Source organism: Euprymna scolopes, unplaced genomic scaffold (assembly GCF_053919585.1).
Source record: "Euprymna scolopes isolate OS-2025 unplaced genomic scaffold, ASM5391958v1 sca280, whole genome shotgun sequence".
Classification (NCBI taxonomy): domain Eukaryota; kingdom Metazoa; phylum Mollusca; class Cephalopoda; order Sepiida; family Sepiolidae; genus Euprymna; species Euprymna scolopes.
The window spans coordinates 32,462-51,765 of NW_027633303.1; positions in this window are offsets into that span (position 1 = coordinate 32,462).

Here is a 19,304-nt window from a genome sequence, read left to right on the forward strand (position 1 = left end):
TACTTAATCAAATTAAGTGAATTTTTTTTTTTTTTTTTTTTTTCATGGGAACTTTATTCCATAACGGGCATGTACAATGTAATTTTTTTTAAAAATATTTTCATTTTTTAATATCTTGATTAAACTAAACAAGCACCTTTATTAGTTTACTGATGAGTCATCACTTGCCAAAGCTTAAATCCACTTAAAGACAAGGATTGATGAGACTGCCAGTTGAATGATGAACAATGCTACGAGAGGGTTGAGGACGTTGAATGAAATGGATAAAATTTGCTCAACAAGTATCTGTTGATATTGGATTTTAAAACAAAGATGTTGTAGAAGGATGCAGTCCCATGGCAATGTCTTTCTACATTTTCTTCATTTGGTTTTCATTTGTGTCAGAGAAAAAAATATTTCAATTGCTAACAATAATACGCTCTCTCTAGTCATAGATTTTTTTCTAGTACCGGATGGAACGATAAAATTGTTGCTCCTAGAAAAGACATGATTCCATTTCTGTTTGATGAAAACTGGTTTTCTTTTTTTTTTGTTGCAGACCATCTACTAGTTGTCCAGTTGTGTACAAAAACCAAGAGCGATAGGCGCCTTCTATCCTGTCTGAAAGTGACACAATGTTCAACGAGCGAGATCGTGAATGCGCCGCTGTTCAACACATGCTCTCTACCGATCCAAGTCATGACAACAGAACCATTGCCAGCAACCTCAAAATGCAAATCTTCATGGTCGAATGGTTGAGGGTACAGCTCAACAAAGTTTCTAGCCATGGTTCTTTGGCGTGGTTTCTGCAACAAAAAAAAAAAAGAAAAAGAAAACCCGTTTTCATCAAACAGAAATGGAATCATGTTTTTTTTTTTCCAGGGCGACAATTTTATCGTTCCATCCTGTACTTATACACACATATCCAAATTACGAACATATTGGATTACACAAAGATGTTATGTATAAACCTTGTGACTACTAACTCAATTTTCTTCACCAAACAAAAATTTGCATAAAAGAACAATTACTGAAAGTAACCTTTATGTTCTTATTCCTTGTATAAAAATGTTTTGTTATGAAATTTCGTTTTTCTCCATTTTTCATTTACAAAACTCTGTTTATGTTTTTAGTTGACTCTTCTGTTCTCCTAATGTTTCATTTATTTTCATTTTTTATATGCATCCATGCCTCTGATGAGAAGCATTAAGCTCCGAAATACCTTGGTGTAAAGAGTTCCCATTTACCTAACAATTTAATTGATGTATACCCTTATTGAATAAATGAATAAATCTATAAATATTAGTATATATAGTTTTATACTTTCATTTTATCTCTTTATTGACTTATATATATATATATATATATATATATATATATATATATATATATATATATATATATATATATATATATATATCCTTTATTTTCTTCCTTCACTAAAAGTAACTTTATAAACAATACATATTAAATGTTGATCCAAAATGGCCTCTACCAAAGCCGGACAGGAGGGGGGGGAGGCTACGCCATAACCGCTTGTGTTGCCTTGATGATGCTCGGAAACAATATTGTGATTGCATTCTCCAAAGATTCAAGTATAAGTCCTAGTTCTGAGAAAGATTGTGAGAAATGGAGAAGATTTGAAGATGATTGTATCTCCCCTCCTCCAATTTGAATGGTCTGAACCATCATTCCTTCCATTCTGCATGCCACTGAATCTAATGCATATATATATATATATATATATATATATATATATATATATATATATATATATATATATATATATAAATTAATTCCAGTGGGTTCATTTTTCAGCAAAGCATCTTGTTGCCATAATCATGTTTAGTGAAGTCAGCCTCAATTCACTATTATGATTGCCTGTCAATTTCAGACTAATCACACACAACCTTGTTTTAACCATTCCAATTATAGTGCTCAAAAAGCTTCAACCAGAACTAGCTCCCATACTTACAAAGCTGTTTAAGCATTGTCTTAAGGAGAATTGCTTCCCAACACCCTGGAAAACCTCATCAGTATGTCCCATATTTAAAAATTCAGATGATCGGTCATTTCCCTCTCAATACAGACCAATCAGTCTCCTGTGCATCATGAGTAAGTTGCTGGAATCTGTGTTAAATAGAGAAATAGTCAACCACCTCACTAAAAACAACCTCCTCAGTGACATGCAATATGGTTTCTGTTCTGCTAGATCTACAGCAGATGTGCTAACAGTTATATCTCATAGGATTAGAAAATCTCTTGACAGAGGCTTCCTTTCTAGGGCAATTGCTCTTGACATATCAAAGGCCTTTGATAGAGTATGGCATAAAGGTCTACTCCACACGATCTCCAGCTACAGTATAGCTGGAAATATCTTCTCAATTATTAAATCATTTCTCTCTGATAAGAGTAGTGGTTGAGGGGCAGAGATCAGAAGCTCATGGTATTAATGCTGGAATCCCTCAACTTTCTTCCTGATCTACTTCAATGATCTCCCAAATCATATCCTAAGATCATTTGTACACATTTATGCTGATAACACTGCCATCTATGGTAACACTTTAAAGGCTGTAAATGATTAAGTTCTCTATGATCTTGAGCACATAGTACAATGGGGAAAGAGATGGCTGGTTAATTTTAATGCATTTAAAACCAAGCTTCTATCTTTATATCATCAATGCTCTGATCCCCATCTGGCATCAACTGAAATGAATGGCTCTCATCTTGAGGAGGCTCCATGTTTTAACAAGCTTCTCTACCTGTATAAGAGCCAAATAGATCAAAGGATGGAGTACTGTTGCCACATCTGGGAAGGACCTACTAGAAGCAGCCTATCCTGCTTTGACAGAGTTCAAAATAGACTTCATACTCTAGTGAGGGATGCCATTTTCTCTTCCCAACAACCTCTTTTCTACAGAAGAGATGTTGTGAGCCTGTCTTTACTTTATTGTTATTTTCATGGCAAGTGCTCGTCTGAGCGCCAATCTATCGTCTCCCCTATCCTGACTTTCATGAAAAACACTCGTCTAGCTGAAACCACTATCAATGATTTCCCCTACTCTCTATCTCTACCTAAAACTAAACATAGATTCCATTAACAAAGCTCCTTTCTTAGAACTGCACGGCTGTGGAACTGTTCCATTTTCCTATTTTCCAACTGACTACTGGTCGTCCAACGTGAACAAGTTCTTGACGAGCCATCCCCTTAAGTAATCCAATTTACCAAATTTCTACTACTAACGATTACTACTGTACCTCATTAACCCTTATCCTCGAGTGACCTACCGGCCTTGATAAGTGGTGACTGCTTTGTAAAAAAAAACAAAAAACAAAAAAAAAACAGACGTGTTGGATTTCAGATCCATGCTTAAATAAATATATTTTTCTTTGATCAAAGGGATTGAATATATAAAATATGTAAAACTTTAAACAGGTTAGAAATCTTTTAAATCATCTGATTGCGATAACTATTCCTACTTGCGAAAAAAAAATTGTCATAACTACTGATTATCTTAGAAAATAATGTATCAAGCTACAGTATTACTCATTTGCGTTGTACAAATTCAGGCAGGGTAAGTTACTTTATGTATTAGGTATGCTTATTGTGATAAACATGACTCACATAATAAAGGTATTTAGATTTTCCAGGGCATTGAAATGTTAAGAAATGTTGGAATTGTAGTAATTGTTAGAATTTCTACTTGGACGATTTGAAAGGTTGATTGTATCTTTATTTTACACTTTCATCAGCACTGTGCTGTAGGTCCTTCTCTGTGTGCCATGTGCGTGTGTGTGTGTATGTATGTTTGTGTTTGTGTCATTGTGTATGTGTGTGTGTATGTGTGGTTATGTGATTGTGATTGTGTACGTGTGGGGAGATTTGTGTGTGTGTGTGTGTGTGTGTGTGTGTGTGTGTGTGTGGTTGTGTGTGTGTATGTGTGGGTGTGTGTGGGTGTGTGTGGGTGTGTGTGTGGTTGTGTGTGTATGTTTGTGTGGCTGTGTATGTGTATGTGTGGTTATGTGCATGTGATTGTGTACGTGTGGGGAGTTTGTGTGTGTGGCTGTGTATGTGTGTGTGATTGTATGTATGTGTGGTTATGTGCATGTGATTGTGTACGTGTGGGGAGTTTTATGTGTGTGTGTGTGGTTGTGTATTTGTATGTATGTTTGGTTGTGTGTGTGGTTGTGTGTGTGCATGATGGAACTAATTTTTATAAAATATTCATCATCCTTGAAAGCAAACACGTTTTGATGTTACTTCATGAGAATATTTTGAGGTACGCAGAGGTGTGATGCGGTCCCCCAGCTTTGATAGAGGCCACTTTTGGATAACAATAATGTTTTTTTGTGTATGCTAATATGAATTGGGTATGAAATGTATGTAATAATAAAGGACGAAATTAAAGGATATATCAGGAACATGTATGCATAATGAAATTGAAAATAAAATGAAAAATTGAAATAAGAGAAGGGTCACCAGGTAGCAAGTGCTACATAAAACATAAACAGAGTTTTTTTTTATGAAAGAGAAATTGAAAAAAAAAACAACTTTTATAACAAAACATAGAAAATACAGGGTGGAACCATCTGGATTTGCATTTTGAGGGTGGTGGCAATTTTCCTGTTCTCCTAACTTGGATCGGTAAAGTGCATAAGTTGTACAGCAGTGCATTTCCGATCTTGCTTGTTGAACATTGTGTCACTTTCAGACATGATAGAAGGCTTCTATCACTCTTGGGATTTGTACACAACTGGCCAACTAGTAGATGGTCTGCAACAAAAAAAAAAAAAAAAGAAAAGAAAACCGGTTTTCATCAAACAGAAATAGAATCATGTCTTTTCTAGGGTGACAATTGTGTTGCCTCACCCTTTATAAACATACAAGGAATAAGAATATAAAAGTTATTTTCAATAATAAAAATGTTTACTGTACACCCACATGTTTAAGTAAAGAAGTTGAGCAAATAGTAGTCACTAATCAATATGCTCATAGAGTGAATAATATGTATGTGTAGGTGATTTACATGAGTGTTTGGCAGCATGGCATTGTGTGTGTGTGTGTGTGTGTGTGTGTGTGTGTGTGTGTGTGGGTTTATCTTGTTCTTGTTAGGGCGTGTATAGATGTGTGTGTTCATAAAGCTGGTATATGAGTAATTCGGTCCTTTCCTTTTGTGACATGTTCTTTCCTCTACCTCCCCCCCCCCCCGTCCAGGGTAGGGGATGAAGAGCATGCATTCTAGTGTCTTTTAATGCTGCTGGTGAAGTCTGTTGAAAACTGATTTTCTTAACCAGGTCTCATAGAAATTTATAAGTTGGCACTGGCTTATTATTTTCACATGTATGTGTTACCTTTTGGGGATTAGGAAAGATTTTCATAAATCGAAAACACTTTGAGTTGACACTTTTATGTTAGAACTTGCTAGCTTCAGAAAGTGATGAAGAGAGCGTATCCAAATGGAGCACAGAAGAAAAAGAGGTGAGGCAAGTAGAACCATTTGCATTTTAGTATTTGTTCGAATCACATCTCGATGTTTAATCTACAACAAGGGTACGAACATGTCTGGTACTGTTAGATCCTTTATAAAGGGTGCATTCCTTTGTGCTCTCATCAATCATCCAAGCCAAATTCTCTGTGCCAATCATGTTGTATCTGTGCTGTCAGTATTAAGAGAATCTACAGATAAATTTTCTTTTTTTTATCATTGAAGTTTTCATTGTTGAAGAGTTTGCTTCTATTGAACGTTCATCAATTCCACTTCCGGGAACTCAATCCATTCACAGAATGAAAAGTGGCAATGTTTTTTTTGTAGGAATCAAAATAGACATGCAGTCGATGTACTCCAACATTAAAGAGAAGAGGAGTGAATGTGTTGATGATGTTGAGGTTAAGGGCTACACTGATGAGGAATCTGATTCCAATTCCAAAATGTATAGAACAGACGAGTGATTTCATTCTGGTGATGTAATTTGGACCAAGTACGATAATACCAGCAAATATCTAGTGACATTCCTGTTGAAATTTCAATGTTCAAGTCCAAAACACTAGTACCTGGAGTGAATAACACAATCTTGTCCAAATAAACTCTCACAAAAGCATGTCGATAAAAAAGGGGCCATTTGTTTCTATTGACATGCTTGTCAGATACAATGAAGCAGTTTACTATTTTAAGAAATTGTCACAGTATTGGTTTACCGTTCAGTTTTTTTTTTTTACGTTGGGACATTACGGATTCAAACAAACCTTTTTCAAAAAAGTGTAGGCGTTAAACCATGTCCCAAAAAACTTGACCTGTAAAACACACGCAGTTCAACTTCCTCACACCCAGCCAAACACCAGCATCTAAATGTTGACCCAAAACTAATTAAATACAATCAACAAAGGTTTTATATTATTAATTAATGCCGTTTATTTGATGACATGGTTACTATAATGCACCCCTGCAAAAGATTTACAGCAAATTTTGATCAGAAAAATCACTTCTTCCCAACTGCATAGTTATCAAGCTCCAGAGCAGAAGACATCATCATCGAGAGCAAATCAAATTCCAGGGAAACTCTAAATTCAATCTTTCACATCTTGTTGCCTGCTTAATTTATCTGACTCTGGTTTCTGCAGTTTCTAGTTCCAGCTAAGTCCTGTAGATCAGCTTATTCCTGCTGCTCCAACATCCTCCAGCTTCTCCAACTCCAGCACCTCATGCTCTTTCCAGCAGCACCTGCTCCAGTTCCTTCCTGCACCAATCTATAATCTCTGGTTCCCTGCTCCAGTGCCCATTGATGCCCTGTTCTCTGTTTTGGTACCCATCAACATCCAGCACCCTATTCGAGTGGCCGTCAATGGCTAGCTCTCTGTTCCAGTGACCATCAATGCCCAGCTCTAAGATCCAGCTTCCTCACTTCCCGCTTCTTTCTCTTGAATCCAACCCTTGGCCTCATCCATATGGACCTGACCCACCTGAGGCATCTCATCACACTTCAGGGATGTCCACATCAATCTCTACGTGACATTTCCATGCTGTCTACGATCCAGCTTCCTCACTTCCATTCCTGCAACGTTGAGTAGGAACAAGACTAAAGCTGCTTTCAGGACTGCCATCAACCACTGTAAAACAGTAATAAAAAATGCAAGAGAGTTATATGTTCAGTCTGTTAAATCCAAAGTAGCTGAGCAGCGGCTTGGTTCCCACCAGTTTTGGCAAATAGCAAACAGGATCCTGAACAGAAATGTGCATTCTATCCCAACCATCATGAATGGACCTGAGGTCATCTCGTCAGCATCAAATCAAGCCAAACTATTTGCCAAGAACTTTGCAGCTAATTCTACCCTATGTGACCAAGGCCATCAACTTCCCGTATTTCCTCCTATAACAGACAACACGCTATGCAATATACAAATATCTGCGTGTGATGTCGCCAAGCTAATCAAGAACCTTGATTCCAGTAAAGCAACTGGCCCTGACGGCATTCCAATTATAGTGCTGAAAAAGCTTCAACCAGAACTTGCGCCCATACTTACGAAACTCTTTAAGCATTGTCTTAAAGAGAATTGCTTCCCAACACCCTGGAAAACCTCATCGGTATGCCCTGTATTTAAGAATTCAGGTGATAGGTCATCTCCCTCTCAGTACAGATTAATAAGTCTCCTGTGTATCATGAGTAAGTTGCTGGAATCCAGATTAAATAAAGAAGTAGTCAACCACCTCAGCAGAAATAACCTTCTTAGTGACATACAATATGGTTTCCATTCTGCTAGATCTACAGCAGATGTACTAACGGTTATATTTCATAGGATTAGTGAATCTCTCGACAAAGGCTTCCTTTCTAGGGCAATTGCTCTTGACATATCAAAGGCTTTCGATAAGGTATGGCATAAAGGCCTACTTCACAAGATTTCCAGCTACGGTATAGCGGGAAATGTTTTCTCAATTATTAAATCATTTCTCTCTGATAGGCTCATAAGAGTAGTAGTTGATGGGCAGAAATCAGAGGCCCTCAGTATTAATGCTGGTGTCCCTCAGGGGTCTATCCTGAGCCCACTGTCTTCCTGATCTACATTAATGATCTCCCAAAACACATACTTAAATCATTCGTTGACATCTATGCTGATGACACGACCATCTATGGCAGCACATTAAAGGCTGTAAATAACAAAGTTCTCTCTGATTCTCTCTGCTCTGATCTTGAGCACGTGGTACAATGAGGGAAGAGATGGCTGGTTACCTTTAATACATCTAAAACCAAGCTTCTATCTTTACATCATCAACACTCTGATCCCCATCTGGCATCAATTGAAATGGATGGCTTTCGTCTTGGGGAGGCTCCATGTTTTGACAAGCTTCTGGGACTGACCTTCACTCCTGATCTGAAATGGAACACATATATCATATTCGCTGGAAAAATGGTGGGATCCTTCTACCACTCCAGTAGATATCTCACTGCTGATGCAATTTTCTATCTATATAAAAGCCAAGTATGTCCAAGGATGGAGTACTGCTGCCACATCTGGGCAGGAGCTGCTAAAAACAGCCTATCCTACCTTGACAGAGTACAAAATAGACTTTGTAGCTTAGCGAGGGATGCCCTTTTCTCTTCCCTGCAACCTCTCTCCCACAGAGCATGTCTTTGTTTTATCATTACTTCCATGGCAAGTGCTTGTCTGAGCTCTAATCTCTGGTCCCCCCTCACCAATCTTTCACGAAAAACACCATCTAGCTGAAACCACTGTCAATAATTTTCCCCACTCTTTATCTGTGTCTAAATCAAAGCGTAGATTCCATGAACAAAGCTTCTTTCTTAGAAATGCATGCCTGTGGAACTCTGTTCCGTTTGCCTGTTTCCCACCTGACTACAACTTGGATGTCTTCAAGTCCAACATAAACAAATTTCTGATAAACTGCCCCCTTAAGTAAGACACTTTATCAAATCTGCATTACTAACGGTTACTGTACACACAATAACCCTTATCCCCGAGTGGGCTCCGGGCCTTGGTAAGTGGTAACTACCATGTAAAAAAAACCCAAAGAAAACATAAACATCAATGTTCATTTCATTTTTTGCAATGAAATTTTTGAAATATTGGAATTCAATGAAACTGCCCCAGCCAGTATATGTGTACATTTGCAATATTTCTTTGAAATAGCTAAACTATTCGACTTTCAGGATCTTGGGCTGCATTTTAACGTAGAAATTTGAATTCTTTATTAAATTTTAATCCCTAAATATGTATAACGAGGGATATACCATGACCTTTCAAAATTGTCAAAGTTTGTCATAAATTTTGGTCATTTACATTGTACCTTCAAAATACCTAAAATGTTTAACTTTTAGGACTTTATTGTGCATTGAAATAGCGACATTTTAATTCCCCATTAAATTTTGGTCATGAAAAATGTATAATGAAGAGTATATCATGACCTTTCGTGATTAACAAATTTTGTCAACTAACCATGACTTTGAATCACATTTTATCCAATTATGTTTTTATTTATTAAGCAGACGTTTTACCATGGTCAAAAGCAGTATGTGTATGAACTTCACCATTAAATGAGGTCAGCACAGATATCATAATTGCTTAATCTTTTCAATCTGTTAAATAGTAAGCAAGTAAACCCACTAGTATATAAATTGCTTATTTGAAAATAACAGGAAATTAAAGGTCAGTCAAAATCAACTTGTTGAACTTGGAATTAGAATTACTAGTCTTTGGTGGCTGATAAAAATGGATGTGACATCACATGGCTCAAAGAAAAGGTGAGGGAGACAAATCTGCAGTTTATTCAGAGAACTATACGGGATCAATGATTTGGAATGAAGATCGAGGTGAATAAATCTCCTCTATCTTCCAACAGTTTTGTATCAATTTAGTCCCTTTCAGGGAATGATAGAAGTTATTTGCAGGTAGTGTTTCCCTGGCTGGAGAGGATCACAAAATCACTGCATGTATTTTTGTGATAATGATGGCAAATTGGTTTTCTGTGTGTATGGCACAAGATTGAAATACTCCTTGTAGAAGACAAATTTTAAGTTGTAATGCAAGCAAAACAAATTGCCAGCAATAATAGTATTAGAGAGGATGGCATTTTTTCTTTTTATTTCTTGATTTAACATGTCTCTTCTAAATCGGATGTGTTTTGTATGGTGGGTATGGTGATACAGTGATTTTCTTCATAAAATTATCATTTATATATTTTTTTCAATCTAGCATTGCTTTGAGGTCATATTTAACTGAATTTTTCTCCTTTTCTATCGTTCACCCTCAATTATGACTTGTATACATCTGTTCATCCAATCAGTCCATCTGATTGTAGACAATTACAATGCAAAGCTAATTCTCGTCTGAGCCCCAATACTACTCCTTAAATTCCATGATGACATGGTAGTAATAGAGCTATGTTGTCAGGGACTCTTGTTCTTGGTAAGACCACTCCTGGCAGACCAAATTGGCACCAAATGATATTAAGGCCGCAACCTGGCTAAAAAAGGACTCTTGGGAAAATCCAGGAGTCAAAATCTCGATCTTCTTCTCTCTGTCTCTGCATGTGGCAACCAAAATGAGTTAGGTGTGGAACCACAAATCAATGGAGTGAGAGCGTCAATGCTGCTTCTGTATCGTTCATGTGCTCTAGGCCAAACCTTCCTGATTTTGCATACAACCCCTGAACCTCGCTGTTCTCAAATGTTGAGGTTAAAAACCTGTAATCTTGCATAGTTAATGAATTCTGTTACGTTCTGTTACACTCTTAAGGAGTGTAACAGAACATGGACACGCCCATGGTGACTGTATGCAAATGCTGAGCCATGTGAGAAGTGACGTCACAGCAAGGAAAAAAAAAAGAAAAAGATATAAAAAGAAGAACGTGTGCGCAGACTAAGGATCATGTTTGTGGACAGGTCAGAGGATCACAATCACGTTAGAGACGTGGGTGACATCACGTTGGTAACGAGAAGTCACACATGGCAAGAGAATGAGGAATAAAGGTGTTTTCTTCAAACCTGAAACAGCAAGTTGAATTTCTTTCTTATTCTTTGTCTTTGTTTTCTTTGCGACTGAGTCTATAACGTGTTGGATCTCTACATATTAAAAAGTGTATAACATTACAGGAGGACTTCATGCAAACAAGAAAATCCTGAGACATAATCTTTGTAAGCTCTAAGTAGAAGTCAGTAGAAAATCAGAACTAACTGTTGTTAAGCTGCACTCCACATTGAAAAAGAGAACAAGTGAATCAGAAAAAAAAATATTTTTGTAAACATGCACTAGTGGCTACATGTTTAGTGGTGCATGTGAATGACAGACTTCCTGCAGATGAGAGATGTTCAGTAAGAGAAAAGCAATAACACAGCAAAAATTGAAGATATCTCTGAGAATTAGGCCACACAGAAATTGTTTTTGTTTTGTTTGAAATGAAATAAGTGTCTCACATCTGATGCTATTCTCTATTTCTACAAATCATATATGGATTATTGCTGCCATATTTGGGCTGATGAATCTTTGTTCCATTTGAGAGTCATTCATAAATTGCAGATATGTTTTTGCACCTTAGGTGGCCCTATTTTATCCTGTTCTCTGCAAGCTCTCTTTTCCCAAATGTAATAGCTAGTCTTAGTCTTTTCTTTAAACGCTATTATCGCATGTGTTCTTCTAGATTGTCTGATCTATTTCCTGCCTCTTTTGTTCCAGCTCGTTTGACTTGTTGGTCTAGTGGTCTCCATCATTTCGCTGTTTTAAACCTCATTGTAATACTTCTTATTCCAGTAGCTTCTTTCCAAAAACCTCAGGCTTGTGGAATTCTCTTCCTGCTGACTGTTTTTTTTCCTACTTTTAACCTTGGTCTTTTCAAAATTAAGGAACCCATACATCTCAGGTCTTTGCAATAATCATCTTTCATTCTGTTATCTCTTTACATTAAGTGGTTTCATGCCTTGTCTGTTTCCATTAAAAAAAAAAACAAAAAAACTATAAAAACAAACAAATCAGGGAATCACACAGAGATCAATCTCTTTGATAAAAGTCATATTCAAATATAAGTCCTTTTGAGTGAACACTGTCTAACTTATTTCCAGTGGAAATCAGGATGGTTCTTCTGGGGGGTCGAATGGGGATTACCGAGATCAATATAGGATATATAGGGTTTCCAGTTGAAGGTGTATATATATTACAGGATATGGGAAAAGGATAATGTCACCAGCTTTGAATGCTACAGTTTTGGTTTCGATTCTAGCTGATGGCACCGAAATACAGTTTTTATTTTTATTTTATTATACATGTTTGAAAGCACAACTATAATATACACGAAATTTGGGCAAATTAAAATATCATATTTAAGGGTATTTTATGCCCCCCTCCCCCCAGTATTATAATGAAAAATTTAGGAGAAAAGAAAAAGAAAGAAGTCAAAGACGAAATTATAAAATAAACACTTGCAATTTTATTATACATTGGACACAACCAGAGAATCACGGTGGGATGGCATGTGCAGTGGTATCTTGTACAGACATGAAAACACAAGAAATGAAAAAAAAAAAAAAAAAAAAAAAAAACAAGAGAATAAATGTGCAGCATTCTTGCTCCCCTTTTTAAATTCTTAACCATATACAAAAAAATGCTAGTTGAAATATATTCATTATCAACAAGGAGTCAATAACATTCAAATATAATAAAAGGGTAAATATTGCATAATCATGAATAAGCAGTGGAATAATTTGAAGACAAAGCATTTTTATCTTTCTTTTCATTTTATTTCGATACTGTAACCAAAAAAACCCAGCCTAACATACCTCTACAGTAAGAAAAAAAAATGTAGTCACTGATTATTTGGTGCTTGTGATCATTTTTTTTCATCATTCTATAATACATACACAGACACGCAGGAAGTGAATAAGGTAAGTGATCGCTTATAGTCGAGGCGACCCAAAAGCTCCCTTTGTACTAGCTGCTACGTTGATGTGTAGGAGAGGACGTCACTCAATTCTCAGTATTACTCCACTTGCTCTTGATCATTTCCTTATAATGCTGAGTATTTTTAGCAAGAGGTCACCAAATACCATTTTTATGTCTTGACCGAGGATTGCACCCTGGTCTCTTGGCTTATTAACAAATACTCTTAACATTATACCAAATGGTCTAGAAGTAAATAGCCATTATTATCTAAATATTAATTTACTTGTTCATACATGCAGTGTCACAAAAAACCCATCATCATCACAAACATTAATGAGAAACGAATTACCTCCCTTTATAGTCACTCTTTATCAGTTAAAAAACATTAAAACCATTTCCTCTCCAAAAATTAAAAAAAAAAAAAAATAAATAAAAAAAAAAAATAATAATAATAATAATGCCTGTTTGTTTATGGTTTCAAATTGGTTATTTTATTTTAGAATTTAAAAAAGTCATGTTGAGAAAAGACTAATATTTTTTTTTTATTATAGTTTCGTTTTTCTTTAATTAAAAAAGAAAAAATTGCAAGTAAATTGACATCTGTTCCTTTATAATTTATATAAAAATTTATTCAGAAAAAAAAAAAAAAAAAAAAAAAAAATCTAAATTTTTTTAAAATTAATTTTTTTTAACTTTAAAAGGTTAAAAAAGAATTTGCTAAAAAATTGTTTTAAATTCGTCATTTTATCTATTATTCATTTTATTTTTTTTTTAAATTTTGAACTACTGTGGAATTTCTATGGGTTCTGCTAGCTATCATTAATAACAAAGATTAATGTCAGAGCGTTCTGATCAGCCGAAACAAGATATCATTCCCTTCCTTCCGTCGCTGATAAATTAGACTACCACACCATTAGCAGTGAATTCTAAAGGTTAATCAAGCTTGCCATTCTGTTAATATGGCTCCTCTGAAGCAGAACCACTATGCGTATATGGTCCATGTCATATTTAAAAAGGTTATACATAATAGATATTGTGATACATGAATTTTTTTTTCAATTCTTATAATGCTTTAAGCTTTTACTCATGCTTTGTACAGCTCTGAATGTGAAGGAAGCAGAAGCTTAAAAACACTAAATTATTTTTTGTGGGAAGGTGTTTATTTACTGCTTGCATGTCTGTAAATGTTGAGATTTCACAAAAGGGATTCCTGCATTTTAGCATTTATTTTTAATATTGGACATTTAAAAAAAAAAAAAAATCGCCCAATTAATTCACGTTGTAGACCAGTAAAAGAAAAAAAAATTATCCTTATGCATGACCCACTTTATCGTGGATATTTCAGCAACTTTCATAAACTACCGGAATATGCCAAGCACTGATCAAATTTTAAAAACGCTAGAAAAAAAATAAAAAATAAATAAAATAAAAAAATATGCTAGAAAACATGGAATAGTAATTTCAAAGAAAATGGAAATTAAATAAAAAAATCTATTGTAAGTGTCATGAATGAATATTTATTTTTGGTAAAATAAAGTGTAGTAACAAAGAACAAAGTTTTTTTTGTTAGAAATGTTATATTTTTAAGGGGATTTGGGGGTGGGGGCGAGCAAGTACAAAGAAACATCTTTTCAGAAAAGAAATTTTATTTTTTTCTACTCCATTTTTTCTAAGATTAAGGAATTAATTTTTTTTTTTTTTTTTTTAAATATTTTCTGTTACCTATTTTTTTTTTGCCTGATTAAAACTAATATTATTGTCTGCTGCATCGGCTGAATGTTTCACTATAATCCAGCAGAATATGCTAACACTGCATCCATGAAAAAAGGGTCATTCGCTGCATAAGTACTGAAAAATTCTCAAAACAACTTAAGTGAAGCTGTTGATCACTTGTAGCAATTCGTGGACATGAATTTCAATTGATCGAAACAGTTTCTATTTGTGTTCTCAAAAAGCGTCACTGTGAACGCAGCAATCGAAATTAGTTGATGCTTTTTCAAGAACTTTTTTTTTTTTATTCTTACAATCATTTTCATTATTTCAACTTTAGAATGTGTCAATATTTCTTTGATTCATTAGAATCTCATTTATCTGTATGTACATATTAGACTGGAATAAAAAAAACAAAAAAAAAAAAACAAAAAAAAACACCTTTTTAATATTAAGTCCAATGCCCAACAGGATTTGAAAAGAATTTACTATTTTTTTTTTCTTTTAAGTAAACTGAGATAGATATAAAATTATTTAGCACCATATTAACTTTCATCAATGACAAAAAAAAAAAAAAAAAAAAAAAAAAAAAAATGTCTGTCCTTTTGTCGTCCCATTGAAGTTATAAATGAGTGTTTAACAAACGTTAAAATGTTGACAATTTGTTTGAATTTGTGCTTAGAAATAACGTTTTGCATATAGATTGGCTGAAGGAATTCAATTTGCTTAAATGAGTCTTCAGATGCGGCACTTCCATTTCTTGTTCTCTTTCAGTGGAGGAGAAATCCTTCACGACTGAGAATTTTTATTTTTGTACCTTTTCTCCATGTTAAAAAACGACCCTGGTGTCTAACACTGTCCTGTGGGGAGGCATTGTAAATAGGTACAACCACTAATAAAATTTAGAGGAGTTATCTGCTCCTTAATAAGCAAATTTTTCTCAAAGAAACTAAGTTAACAATAACAAGGAACGTGGCAAAAAGAAGCTAAAAGTTGAAATAAATTTCCAAACTTGTCCAATCACCTCCCCTCTTGTGTCCGTGTGTGAAGAGAGAGGGAAGCTCAGTGAATAACAACTAAAAACAACTTTAAAAAGACTGCGTGTGCATGTGGGAGAAGGAGACGGGGGGGGGCATTCTTTGATGAAACAAATGTTTCATAACTCCAACACCTCTTCCCCATCATAAATCATTTAAATTCAAACCTGAAATTTCCCTATAGAACTGCCATAAGAAGGAAAAGGAAGACAAGAGAAGATAGGAGGATGAAGAAAGGAAAAAAAAAATAAAACAGGAAAAGAGAAAAAAAATGATAAGAGAGAGAGAAATAAATAGAATCCAGCCAAATGACAATGACAAATGACAATAAATAAATAAATACATAAAATGAAGAAACTCTAGCAATTTGACAAAAAAGAAAGAAAAAAAAAATGCGGATTTTCACCAAAAAGCAGAGAACTAGCAATTTAAGTGAAATCTTGCTTTTTCTGGATTAAAAAAAAAAAAAAAAAAAAAAAAAAAAAAAAAAAAAAAAAGGTAATTCTGCTAGAAGGCAGAGAGAAATTACAACCCTGGGCAATTTAATGCATTTGTAATTTAAGAAAAAAAAAAAAATGGTAAACAAACTAAATGAACAAAACAGGAATGGATGTATGGATGTACACATATTCCGCAACCAGCTTAAACAAATCGATATGAATCTGGGCTTTTCGATTAGTTCGCTTCAAGGGTTGAGTTACATAAAACTAAGAATGAACCAAGAGCTGGAAAATCTGCAAAATTGGACAGGAACAAGAAAGAAACAAAAAACGCAAGCAACAAAAAAAACAAAAAAAACAAGGTCAACAAAAGTAAGAACAGAAAGTCATGATAGAGAAACGTGATATATCAAAAAGGCAAACAAGTGAAACCAGCAAATTTTGTCTGCTTAGATAACACCGATGCATCAGTGATAAGACTCATCCACATCACCGGAGACATGGATTAGTTGGATGTCTCAACTATTTCCGGATTCGTGTTGACCTTGATTGTTTTGCAAAAGTCACTGTTCCATTTCCACCGCAGCAGCACTGCCCGACATTACCAAAAGGACAGTGGGCAATTCATTTTGTGTATCAGCTTCACTATGTGATATTTATTTACATGAATCGTAGCTCGATAGTTGTTTGAATGCATTGTCATATTAATTTAGGATTGTTTTTAGTGATGGGACGATTCCAATATTTTCCCCCAATTCTGATACAATTACCGATTCCATAGTAATTCCGATTCTTTATATCTAAATATTTAACTATAAAATGGGTACTTTGTCCTAATTACTGTAATAAAAACAAAAACAAAAAAAAAAACCCAGAAAAACACATCCTGAATGTGTATATATTTTCTTAAACAAAAAAAACACGTGAGGAGGAGGGGGTCTATAAATTTTAGTTATACTGGAAGTTAAAAATCAATAAATATTTATTATTACAACCAACAGTGGAAGATTTTTATTTGATTTAACAACAAAGATAATTAAAGGAATCGTTTTGGCGTCAGAAAATAGGCACAGACTTTTCTGATTCCGATACTCCAAAAAGTTTTGATTTTTTCCAATTCCAATTAATCATCCCGACACTAGTTTTTGTTAACCCAATAGTGCTTCAATTTTTTTTTTTTCTTAAATTTATTATCAAAAAAATCCTTTACAAATATTTGAGCAACATTTCTTTCAAAGATTTACTTTATAGGAAAGTTAGACCATCCATTCATATATATATATATATACACATTGATTATATAAGGACTACTTAACAGAAAATGTTTGCATAAGAGATGAAACTGATTTTATACTTAGAGTAGATTTTCATAGCATACTGAAAACTCAGACAGTAAGAATAATATTCGAAAATCACTTCAATATTTTTAACTAACTATAAAGATTTCAGAAATAAAAATGTTGCTGAAAAAAAAAAAAAAAAAAAAAAAAAAAAACACACACACACACACACACACACACACACACACACGAGTACTAATGTGTTAGGATTATCTTATAACTAATGCAATGTTGCCGATAGATTTCATACTTTCCATTGCCTTTTTCATTTTTTTTTTTAAATCTTTTATTAGCTTCACAATCAATGTTATGTAAAACTGCGACTAAGGAGGTTATTTATTCAGTGAAATCTATCATTAGGTTTGTTTCTGTACAGCCTAGGATACATTATATTGGTTTCTGTACAGCCTAACGTCACACTTTTCTTTCACCAATTGTTACCAAACTATTATCAAAATATTGGTCATGGTCTAACTTAGATATTCCAAAGTTCAATTGGTTCTAGGTCATTTTCATGGAAATGTAAAAATCAAACGTTTGGAAATAATTTTGATTCCATTCATCATAGAGACTTTCTATTTGATGCATGTTAGGTTGTCAGGGTTAGGGTTAATCTAATCTCACAACTAACTTTGTTCTAATCTAATCATGTGTGTGTAGCTACATGCTTTGATCCTTGTAGATACAAATAGTGACATATTGCCAAACTTTCTATTATACAAAAACAAACAAAACAATCACCCATAAAGTTGGTATATTCTTGAACGACACAGCCGTGGATAAATAATATCTAAAAAATTCAATTCTTTAGGAGTCATCTCGTTCAATTCGTTAAGTCAATTCGTTGGTTATGTAGGTCCGCAATTTCCAGTGTTATCTATTATATAAAGGAGAAGTGATTGACATCATTTTCAGAGAAGAATGGGGTTAGGGGTAAACAACAAAGAGGAATGGGCAGGGCAGAGGGTGAAAGAGGGGTAAGAAAGAGGAATGCGGAAAAACAAGAGAAACAACAAAAAGATAATGAGATGGATTGTGGGAGTTACAGAGAGAAGCTTTAATATAAAAATTTTGCACACACTTTTTAACCTCTTCTATCGTTTTTATTTACGACCCCAGGCACTGCCAGGTAGCCCGGCTAGTGGTTATAGGTAAAAGAAAATGCCAAGTCAGAAAAACTCATACAAATAAGGTTTAATCTCGGTGTTGACAATTTATTAGCTTCATTAGTATTATAGGTGTTATTTAGTAACTTTCAGAACTCTACATTAGTAAGCTTCCATTATTAAGCGAGGTTTCTGATAAAGGGGAAAGACTTGCTGTTTTCTGGGTTGGAATCTAGCCGTTGTCTAGTTTTTGACCTCGAAGTAATATTTTTATGTCTTTTAGCTCCTTACATGAAATGGCTTTATGTTTTGTTTGGAGCGATTTTTGAAGTGTGCGGTCCTGGATATGACCTTAAACTATATCCGATGGTGAGGCCCCAGCTTGCAGGCTTTGGGGGAGTGTGGAGCCACCCTTTAATTGCCATTGCTCCCAGATCCACTCTGACCCAGAGTGGTAGTACCTGTTAGGGTCCTAACTATGGGTTAAATAGAAATCGACTAATTATATATATATATATATATATATTTATTAAAAAATTCTTCAAAATCACTGGATTAAATAATCTGAAAAGGGTTGATATGCTGTAAAACAAAAACAACCAAAACCAAAATTTGAAGCATGCACCACCCATATCAAGCAAAGATTGTTCCTGTCAGAAATGTAACTTTTTACAGATTGCTTTGTAGCTATTTCTTGAGTATTTTACTTCACAAAAAAAAAAAAAAAAAGACAGAAGGAAGGTAGATCGGATCAAGAATATCGCTCGACAGATTCTGGATGTTGAAAATACAAAAAGTAAATACTAAAA